This window comes from Salminus brasiliensis, chromosome 6 (genome assembly GCF_030463535.1).
Source record: "Salminus brasiliensis chromosome 6, fSalBra1.hap2, whole genome shotgun sequence".
Lineage (NCBI taxonomy): Eukaryota > Metazoa > Chordata > Actinopteri > Characiformes > Bryconidae > Salminus > Salminus brasiliensis.
This window is the reverse complement of record NC_132883.1, coordinates 10,818,577-10,828,635: the sequence shown is the minus strand read 5'-3', so window position 1 is coordinate 10,828,635 and position 10,059 is coordinate 10,818,577. Positions and strand designations below refer to the sequence as shown.

The 10,059-nt window shown below is 41.6% G+C and overlaps 1 long non-coding RNA gene across 1 annotated transcript in view; it reads right to left on the bottom strand.

Annotated features, from left to right (window-relative positions):
• Positions 1-2,058: 2,058 nt before the first annotated feature.
• The window catches only part of LOC140556799 (uncharacterized), a 31,225-nt gene continuing 23,224 nt past the window's right edge, over positions 2,059-10,059 (bottom strand). Inside the window, exons 3-5 of the long non-coding RNA XR_011979763.1 lie at positions 8,688-8,803; positions 3,375-3,457; positions 2,059-2,210 (exon numbers count right to left, since the gene is read on the bottom strand). This is a non-coding gene — a long non-coding RNA (uncharacterized lncRNA). The remainder of the gene's footprint in view (positions 2,211-3,374; positions 3,458-8,687; positions 8,804-10,059) is intronic.

Here is a 10,059-nt window from a genome sequence, read left to right as displayed (position 1 = left end):
AGGGGGACGGACGGTTCCGTCAGTACCATCCTGATCCTTACTCAGACGTTATTTCAAGGTTACGTCTGCTTAACCTTGTCAGGCCGCATGTACGCACAACGATGCCAGGTGGACCCAAGAGGACACTTGTTGGCTCAGTTCCAAACCCCCTTCCCACACTTACAGGCATAGCATTCTGGAGGTGATGTTCAAGCAGCTTAGAGTTTGACCTGGCGTCCAGCCACCAGGTGGCAGCATTTCTTCAGTGCAGTATCTTTTTTTTTTTTTTTGGGTACCTTCTGGTAATAGCTCTGAGGAATAGGTTGTAGGCCTTGTATTTCGCCTTTGTCTTCTCCTCCTGTTCTTCTGTTAGCAATAGAAAAATGCATTTTCCTAATTTCTTTACAAATGGCTGTTCTTGGGGGTGTGAGTAAGAAAAAGGGCAACAAAAATGACCTCTAAAGCTTGGAGTCTGTAACGGCAGCTGACATGTCTGGTTGCTTTGTCAAAAGCCTGCTTTTTTTTTTTTTTTTTAAATGGGTCCTGGTACATACAGGCTTGTTTTTAGTCATCTTTTGTGTCCTCAGTCTAAAAATAAAAAAGCTACTGTTGTTAACCTGGAAAAAAAAAATGGAACTACTGCAATTGTAGTCCCTTTAGTTTCAGGGGCACCTGTGTGACCAGTGCTGGTTTTGGTTGGGGTGGGAGTTTTTGTCTTGTGGAGACTGATGAGCAACATTTCTTCATTTTTAAAGTGTGACCCATTCCCCCTCCTGCCACTCCTAGGCTAATGACAAAGCAACTACTGGACAGAAAATGATGGCTCACTTCAACAATTCAGGACCACAGCTTTTAGTCTGTTGGACAGGGTGCAGTAAGGGTCAAACTTACCAAAAAAAAAAAAAAAACAATAAACACCAGCACAGAGAAAGAGACATAATTTCAAATGTGGTGGTGGTAGGATTTAGCGGCATTTGGGCTGGGTTAGACTGTCTCTTACTACTATTATTTATTATTTCTTTATTATTATTATTACCAGCGTTCTAACACAGGTTTCCTTCAAGTCAGTCAAAATCATGGAAAGGGTCCCTGAAGTTACAGTGGTAACTTTGAGTGGATTAAAGCAGGCTTTGACCTTTGAGAATTGCTGAGACAAAATGACACACTTGGTCATTTGCCGCCGTTGTTGTTTCAGTGGGTTTGTATTGTTTAAAAGTGCGTTTGGCCTCTGTGAAAGCTGCTATCTCCGTGACCAGTCCAAAACGACGACTTGTGATTGTATGTGGACTCTCTGCTGGGTTCAGAAATGAAATTTGCCATCAGGCTCTGACTGTGGTTTATGGTTGATTTGAAGAGACTGGGTTTGGACTGACTGTGCGCTAGCATCTAGTTTGCCGTAGTGACTTATACAGCACCCAATCCCTGTGCCCGGCCCAATAGCTGGGCCTCTAGAATGTATCGTCCTTTCTATGGACGCTCACCCCCACTACTTTTTGTAACAGGTCGCTGGAATCCTGAAAAAACAACAAAAAAAAACTTTAGCTTTCATGTGGAACAATTCCTGCCCTCCCCCCCCCCCCCCCCCCCCACACACACACCTTTTTCATTTATTTTTCTATGTTCATTATCCCTCTTTTTTTGTCCTGTTTTTGTTTTGTAAAAAGAACTACTGCTTTTGTTCTGGTTGGATCTGATACCTGTTGGAGATTTTTATGTTCAGACTGAAAGCCAAACAAATGCTGTGGTAATAAAATCATATGTCTTAGGAACGACTCCTTTTGGTTTTGTTTTTAGTAGACTGGTTATTCCAGCATCACATGAACACCTAGTGCAGAAACCACTGAATGAGCCCCACGCATTCACGTAGGACACATCTTCAACTAGAAGAAGTCCTGAACTTCACAACTACATACAGAAAAATACAGTTTAAAGGAAGACGGGTTAAACTGCTAGTCTTTAACCTGAAAGTGTGACGAATTCAGAATCTAAGCTTTGCAGAAGATGCTGTGACTTCCCACGGAAGAAAGGAATTTTAAAGTGCGTGTATCTGCCTCGTAATACGTTTAATCACGACGCAGTTGACAGTTTGTTTTGACATATTTCACAAGAAGTATTTCTCCATTTACTTCACAACTTTCATTTTTTTCAAACCATCTGCCGGCGAGACGGGAAGTGGAACTGTAGTGTTGTGGGAGCAGCTTGGCTTTGGTGTACCTGCCGCCATGGTTATTCTAAGAAAACAAAAGTAAAGCTTGAAGGAAAATAAGTTGCATAAAATACTAAAAGGAACAACAATGAGAAGCAGTGATGATATTCAGAACAATATAAAAAAAGGTTGAAAATAATAGCTATGGTCTTAAATACGGATAGTAGTGTTTATTACTGACTATAATGCTTGGGGGTATAATAGTTAATAATGAATGATAAATATCTAATAAAAGCCAACTAACTAACTGTAAACATAAATGATTCTAATGTAATGTGCCTTTAATGTCATGTGTATATACCTGTACAGTACAACGAAAGTCCTCTCTTCGTATAGCCTAGCTTAGAAAGCCAGGGTCAGAGTATGGGGTCAGCCGTGCCCCTGGTGCAGAAAGGGCTAAAGGCCTTACTCCGGGACACACAACCTTTTAATCAATAACCCAGCACTCTTAACCAATGAGCCTCTATTCCCCATGCAGTATGACTGAATGACTTCACACTGATTAGCCATAACATTAGCACCATGATGTGTTAAGAGCAGGAAAAATGGACGAACATAAGGCTCTGAGCCAGGTTGAGATGGTCAGATGACTGGGTCAGACATCAGACAGGACTTGGGGACATGGGGCAGTAGTTGCTTAGCGGTTAGAGCGCCGGGATATCGATAACAGGGTTGTGGGGTCGATTCCCGGGCTTGGCAAGCTGCCACTGTTGGGCCTTGAGCAAGGCCCTTTACCCTCTCTGCTCCCCGGGCACTGGAGTTGCCCACCGCTCTGGGTGTGTGTGTTCACTACCACAGATGGGTCAGATAGGACACATTTCGCTGTACAGTGAACACTATCCAGTGACAAATACGTGCACCTTAACTTGAGGGTTTTCAAGGTTTTCACTTTTAGTCAGTTTGTACTAAAAGTGGTCTATGAAAGGACAATCAGTGAATCAGTGATAGTCGTGGGCACCCAAGGCTCATTGATGAGACCCTTGGAGGCCCCACCTCACAACCTACAAGGTTTCATTCAATGAAACCACTGGTGACTTTGTGGCTTGGTGACACAGGACACTTTCAGAGGTCTTGTGGGGGCCAAGCCTTGAATTGTCAGATCTGCTGTGGCAGCACAAGGAGGACCTAACTCAGTTAGGCAGGTGGTGTAGTTAGAAATACAAAACACATTAAAGAAAGCTGGACTCACAAATGGGGCTCGTCCCATCGCCCGTATGGGTCCTCAAGCAGACCTCAACCTCTTGTTTCAGCTTTGTCTACAGCTTCCTTCAGCTGCCACCAGGGGGAAGATGTGGATAAGAAAAAAACAGACTGCTGTTAGCTTCTCCTGCTGGACAGTTGTGGAATGGGCCAGAGATAAGAGAGAGATAAGCGCTGCATCAGCAGGCAGGAATGAGACCTGTTTGGTGAAAAGTATTTAGGTCTGTGGAGCACAAGTACAAAGTATACTCTCTGGACTCACTGATTAGCTCAGCTCAGCATTTTTCTGTTTATTCGTTATATTACATTCAAGGCACTCTGCTGAGATAACTCGGTGGGTTTTGTTTGCTCGCCCACACTAATCATTCAGACAAGACTGTAAAGTGAATGTAGGTGCGTGGTTTACAATACTTGCTCTTCAGTGAGTGAACATGTGGGCATGTAAAAGGACCTATTAACCGCTTTCTGTCAAATTCCACCCAACCAGAACACTTCCATCCACACTTGGATATGAATCTTTTTGAAGCTCACTTTTAGCGAACGTTCATAAGAAACCTATCTGCTTCACTGTGGGCCTTCTAGTCTCCATACAATTTAGGCCTTTTTCTTCACCGCACATCAACATTTAATCTGTGGCGGTTATACTCATTTCTGCATGATCAAATAATATCTTATGATGGACCTAAGTCCATAAGCGACTGACCTCAGTGAAACCTTTTTGGTGGGTTGTTGTTTTTTTTGTTGTTTTTTTTTTGGGACAGTTCTTGTGACTGGTGGTGTGTAACACAGCTCTGTGTTTTCCCAGGATCCCTCCAACTGGCACTGTTAAATGAAATGTGCAGCACTAGTTCAATTGTGTGTGTGTGTGTGTGTGTGTGCTGAGGAATTTCAGAGCACGTCTGGCACTTAGCCATCACATTTCCTGTAGCATTACTCAGCCCGTTTTTTACTGGAACATTTTCTCATTTTTCTCCTTCAAAACACAGACCTCATGAGATGCCTTTATAACGTGTTTCCCTGTGTATTGGCCTGGTTTGAATTTGACAGCTGACTGACCGAAGGGTTGTATGAGTCCGGACTGCGTAGGATTTAAAGAGAGCATCAAAACCGGCTGTTGTCAGTCTAGAAGGAGGCTGGTCTACAACTGAAATGGTCTCACTGTTTTTCAGTTGTATAAAAAAAAGGTATATAGAGGAAATTCATTTATTATTTTTTAATGTCTCATCAATATGTACAATGTAGAAATTATTTACAGCTATTTATCTCAGCATGTTTAACACTATTTACACTATTCAAAATATTGAGGCTACATAGGGTCTCTTTGAGCGATGCCATAGAAGAGAAGTGAGCATGAAGAACAATTTCAACAGCTTATTTAAACATTTAAACAAAGTTCATTACACACACACACATCTCCTTTACAAAAATGGTTCTTTGTGGAACCAAATATAGTTCTACAATGACCTCGATTAGAGAACCCTTTGTAGCACCTTCATTTTTAAGAGTGTAGCATTATAATAAATGCAAATAAACAGAAATGCATCTGTGAATTCAGAATGAATCTGTGAACTCAGGCATGTGTATGGGTTGGTTCGTGTCCGCCAGCAGCTCTTAAATGAATGACCACATGCTACCATACTATACACCGGTCAGCCATAACAGTAAGCACATGTGAGGTAAAAAAAACAAAAACAAACAAACATTGATTGCCGAGGGGTGGATATATTAGGCAGCAAGTGAACAGTTAGTTCTTCATGGTGATGTATTGTTAAAAGCTGGGAAAATGGGCACGCAAAAGTATCTGAGCCAGTTTGACAAGGGCCAGATTGTGATGGCTAGACAACTGGGTGAGAACATCTCCAAAACATCAGGTAGGCAGGTCTTGTGGGCTGTTCCCAGTATGCAGGTGTCAGTAGCTACCGAAAGTGCTCCAAGAAAGGACAACCGGTGTTCGGTGACAGAAGCCCCATCTCACAACTTTTAGGACTTTAAGAATCTTCTACTAATGTCTTGATCAGATCACATACCATAGGATGCCTTCAGAGGTCTTGTGGAGGCCATGCTGTGGCGACACAAGAGGGTCCTACTCAATATGAGAGTGATGGAGTTATTGTTAGGGCTGATCGGTGGACATGCTATAGTAATGAATGTGCTTTTAATGTATCTGTTCTAATGCTAAACACTCATCGACCTGTTTATATGGCACAGTACTGCAGCTACTCTGTTTAAAAAGAGGGATGCAGTTGTGGTGATTTGGTTTTACTTCATTTCCACATGAATATAAAGCATTAAACGAGTACTTGTCTTTCTCTCTGCTTGCTTTTGGCAGAAACTGTGTTGATTTGTATCAAGAAAACTCAGTGTGTGACTTTTTTTTTCCAGGGCCCATCTCTTTCTTGCTCTCCCTCCCTCCCTCCCTCCCTCCCTTTTCTGACCATAACTGGTTCATCCTGTTTGGATCATCAGCCTACGACTTACCCTGTGCTGTTCCAGAAGATGTTGGATTTACTCTCATCTAGCCTTTTATCTTTCTTATTTACTTCTAGCAGCATCCCTCCCCTCTGCCTTCCAACTCCTAACCCCTTCATGTCCAGCTAAACTGGTCATAATGTGGACAAATGCTTGTTCTGGTTGGTGTAGAGCAGTGGTTCTCAGTCCTAGTCCTGCACGTTCTCGTGTTTTCGCTGGTCTAACACACCCAGTGTACTTCAGGAAGGACTTGTTGATTACTCCATTCTAGTTACATCAGGAGTGCCAGGAGCAGAGGGGAAACACTAATAATAAAATAAAAACAAAGCAGGGCCAGGACTAGGACTAGGACTATGCCCTGCTATCTAAAGCTGTGCTTTTAAATACAGCTCCTGCCATCCTACGGCACAGTTACAGTGTGCTTTTACGCAACACATCCAACCCTGCTCATCAAATGATTGCTGATCATCATGAGCTAGATGAAGTGCGTTGCGTCAAGCAATACTTGCATACGTGCGGTGCAGCAGGTCACCAAGAGAAAACACTGGACTACAATGATCCTGTTTTGTGCGGTTATGACCTGGATGAACATTTTACGGTACCCTGTTTTAATGTACAAGTTATTTTCATACTGTGTTCACAATCACATTTGGATTTTCTAGTGCTTTCTGGTAAAATCAGCCCCACATGGCCAAAGGAACAGAAGGCTACATCTAAACATCTACACATTTCTTCTGATTTGTACTAGGGCAGTTTCAGAGCTTCACATGTAGACATTAAGGGGTTATAGTGCTTCCTCATTTTAAAGACAACACTGTACTTATGGTGTGCAAAACAGTGGCTGTGATTTTCTTTTTTACCGTATTGTGTTGATTTCAGTTTACAGAATCAGGTAATGACAAGTAGTTAGAGAGCTTTAGTCATGTAATTATGGCCACAGAGTTTCAGTTTGAGTTTCTTCTAAGAAAAGGCATGAATCAGCAGGAAACCTTAAAGCGAACTGAATGAATGGACGGCGTCTGAGTGAGTGCAAATGTGAAAGAATGGCCACTTGTCCAGAGCAAAAAGCACTGCAGCTTTACTCTGCCTGCATAGTCAGGGAAGCGGTAAAGCGTATGAGTGTGCATGAGTGCATGTATGTACTTTAGGTAAGGGTGAAATACGAGCCGAATTCTATCAGAGCGTGTGTATGTGCTCAAGTCGAGTGTTTAATGGGGTTAGTAGGAGGTTCATGCTGTTTAGGAATGTTGGTTTCGTGTGTGTGTGTATGACTCAGGGCACTCCCTAAAACACGCGGTGCTCTGACGTAAGCAGACAGGCCTGAACAGACTCGGGGTTGGGATCCAGCACCGGAAATCTTAAAGGCATAGCACACACATTTGTCACATTCAAATGTTGGGGTTAGTGCGAATGAGGAAGGCTCATCTGACCTGCTCAGACACACTCCAACAGCTTGATAAACTTTAGAAACTCCTCACACTGTCTGAACATTGTTCTTACAAAACAACTTGTAAGATGTTTGCAGGAAAATGCACTACATTACTTACTAACCTGTAGCAGACTGGAAGTTGTTGATGTTTGACCGTAGGCCGCTCCGTTTCCTGCAATATTACTCATCACTTTAACCCTTGGACTCTGTGTCCAGTTCTAGCCAAGTACAACCCCTGTATCTGTCTCCCAAGACACACATAGACAGTCAAATGAAATCAATAACATCAATGCTCTGATATGCTCCTGTGCCAAAGGTTTACTAGGCTACGTCTCTCGATTTATCCTGTGAGCCATATTACCGCAATGGCAACAAATGTAGAGCTGTACAAATGCATTCATGTTTTTTGTCAGCATTATGAGGGATTGCACAGTTTTGGGAAGCCAGTGTAGATCCAAACATGGATAAGCTGCCAACATAGTATAATCAAGGCTCCGTCCACTGGTCAGTTCTTTTGTTAAACTTTAGCTAGAGTGGACAAGCTGTGCAGAATGTTTTCAAAAACCTATTTATTGAAACGGAAAACACTACAGCCAATCTGACCGACATGTAATAATGTGCTCTAAATGTTTGGAATCTAACAAAACAATTTCTCATTAGCCTCGGCTATTGCCATTCTTTACAACAGGCCAGATTGTCTGTAAACAGACAGCCTAACAATTAACAACTACCAGTGTTAAAGGGAAAATCTCCTTTCATTTGTCTAATATTAGAGTCTGATCTCTAAATAACAGTTAGTTTAAAAACCAACCATTTACTACCCAGTCCCTACTGTCCACGTATGGAAACTGAGCTTCAAAAGCAGCCATTTTGAATTAATTGTTGTTGTGGTGTCACAAGAAAACAACATATTTACATACATCATCCTATTCAGCATACCACAGTTTTGCTCTACTTTGAATTTATGAGGATTGCTGCAGTCTGGATAGCCTTTTGAATAAAGCACAGCACAGGGCAGCCAATCCGAACAGAGCTAATTTCCAACAATTGGTCTTATAAGCATCCAAAAAACAGCTTGTGTAATTCTAAAGGGACAGAGGTTGCAGACTGGTCAAGTGAAAATTAATTACACCTAGATTTGGCAAATGAATCCACACAAAAGTTGCCCTTTATATAAAACAAAATACAAGACAATTGTAGGATATTGGCCTTTTAAATGGCTGGGCTGCTGTAAAGTTTTCAACTGGAAAATAGCTGAATAAAAGCCCAAAAAAGAGCCTTCCTTTAAAAGCTGAAGACAAAATTATCGAAGCTTTGATAAACACTGCAGCAGGGCAAAGTGTGTTAGCCTTTTACTTTGGTCAGATATGGGCTGATAGGAATGTGTGTGTGCGTATGTGTCACCTGGTCTGTGATCGAGCTCCAGTTCACCTTATGGGAATCAGGCAGTCTCCTCCCACAATCCCTTTGGGGTTATTCATTAATCTGGAGTTTCCAAAAGTCCACGAGGCCAAAGGAGGCTGTCAGGAGAAGAGTGAGTGAGAGACTGTGTGTTCAGACTGTGGTTTGAGGCATGGGGTGATCGTGACTCACCTAAATTCATTTTTTGTCCTTTCTAAGTCTCTCTTTATTTCTCCTTCTCTCACCAATATAACATGTGTTGTAAATATATTAAAATTTACACACACACATATATATATATATATACATATATATATATATATATAGTTCATATATTACATTTTTGAATGTAAATGATGACCTTATTTTATTAAATAGTTGACTTTTTCAAAAGGTTTCAAGATCTATTTTATGTATGTAAGATCTTAATTGTGGGCCACATACAACTTGATTACATTACAATATATTATTTCTATTTTCTAAACCCTAGAATATGATCTAATATATTTGACATGTAATTGCATATTGCATTTCCTCTCTTCCTTACTCACTCTCTCTCTCTCCGCATGATATTGACATTTATTCCAATCTATGGTTGATGAATTCCAAAAATCTAAAAAGTGTAAAGGTCCACTGTAATATGTTGTTAATATATGATGTTTCTGAATGGGTCTCTTTCTCTTTCTCTCGCTCTCAGGGAACTGTTCCAGACATTTCTGGTCAGCCATGCTTTCACTCTTCTTTCCCTATTTCTATTCCAGTCTCCTTCTCCACTCTTCACCCTCCTGCCTCCCCCCCTCCCTCTCCTGGACTTTTCTTCTGGAAGATTTCCTGGGAAGCGATGATTGCGGAAAGTCCTGGAAAACGAAATCTGCTGTAACACAAGGCAGTGCTATCTCAGCATGTACACAAACACAACTTGATGCTGCCTCAGAGAAGACACACTGCTAGCCATGCAGCCTCACTCCCTCAGCAAAAGAGCTACTCACATTTCTTTGAGGGATAGCATAGAAGAACTGTTTCTGTAAAAGAGATGTGAGTGTGAAGAACCTTTAAATAGGTAAAGAACCTTTATATCCACTTCTTTAAAAGGTTCTTCACACACACACACACACACACACACACACACACTCACATCTCTTTTACAAAAATGGTTCTTTATGAAACCAAAAATTGTTCTTCTAAGGCATGCCTCAAAGCTCAAAAACTCTTTATAGCTCCTTTATTTTTAAGACTAGAAACAAACCCTGAAGAATTTTAACCACTGCAGAAGGCAGGAGCCAACAATGACTCCAGGCTTCTATTTCTTACTGCAGTAACTTTAGCCTTAGGCACTGGTTCAAATTGGGGTAGGGGTGCTGGGAGAACATGCCTA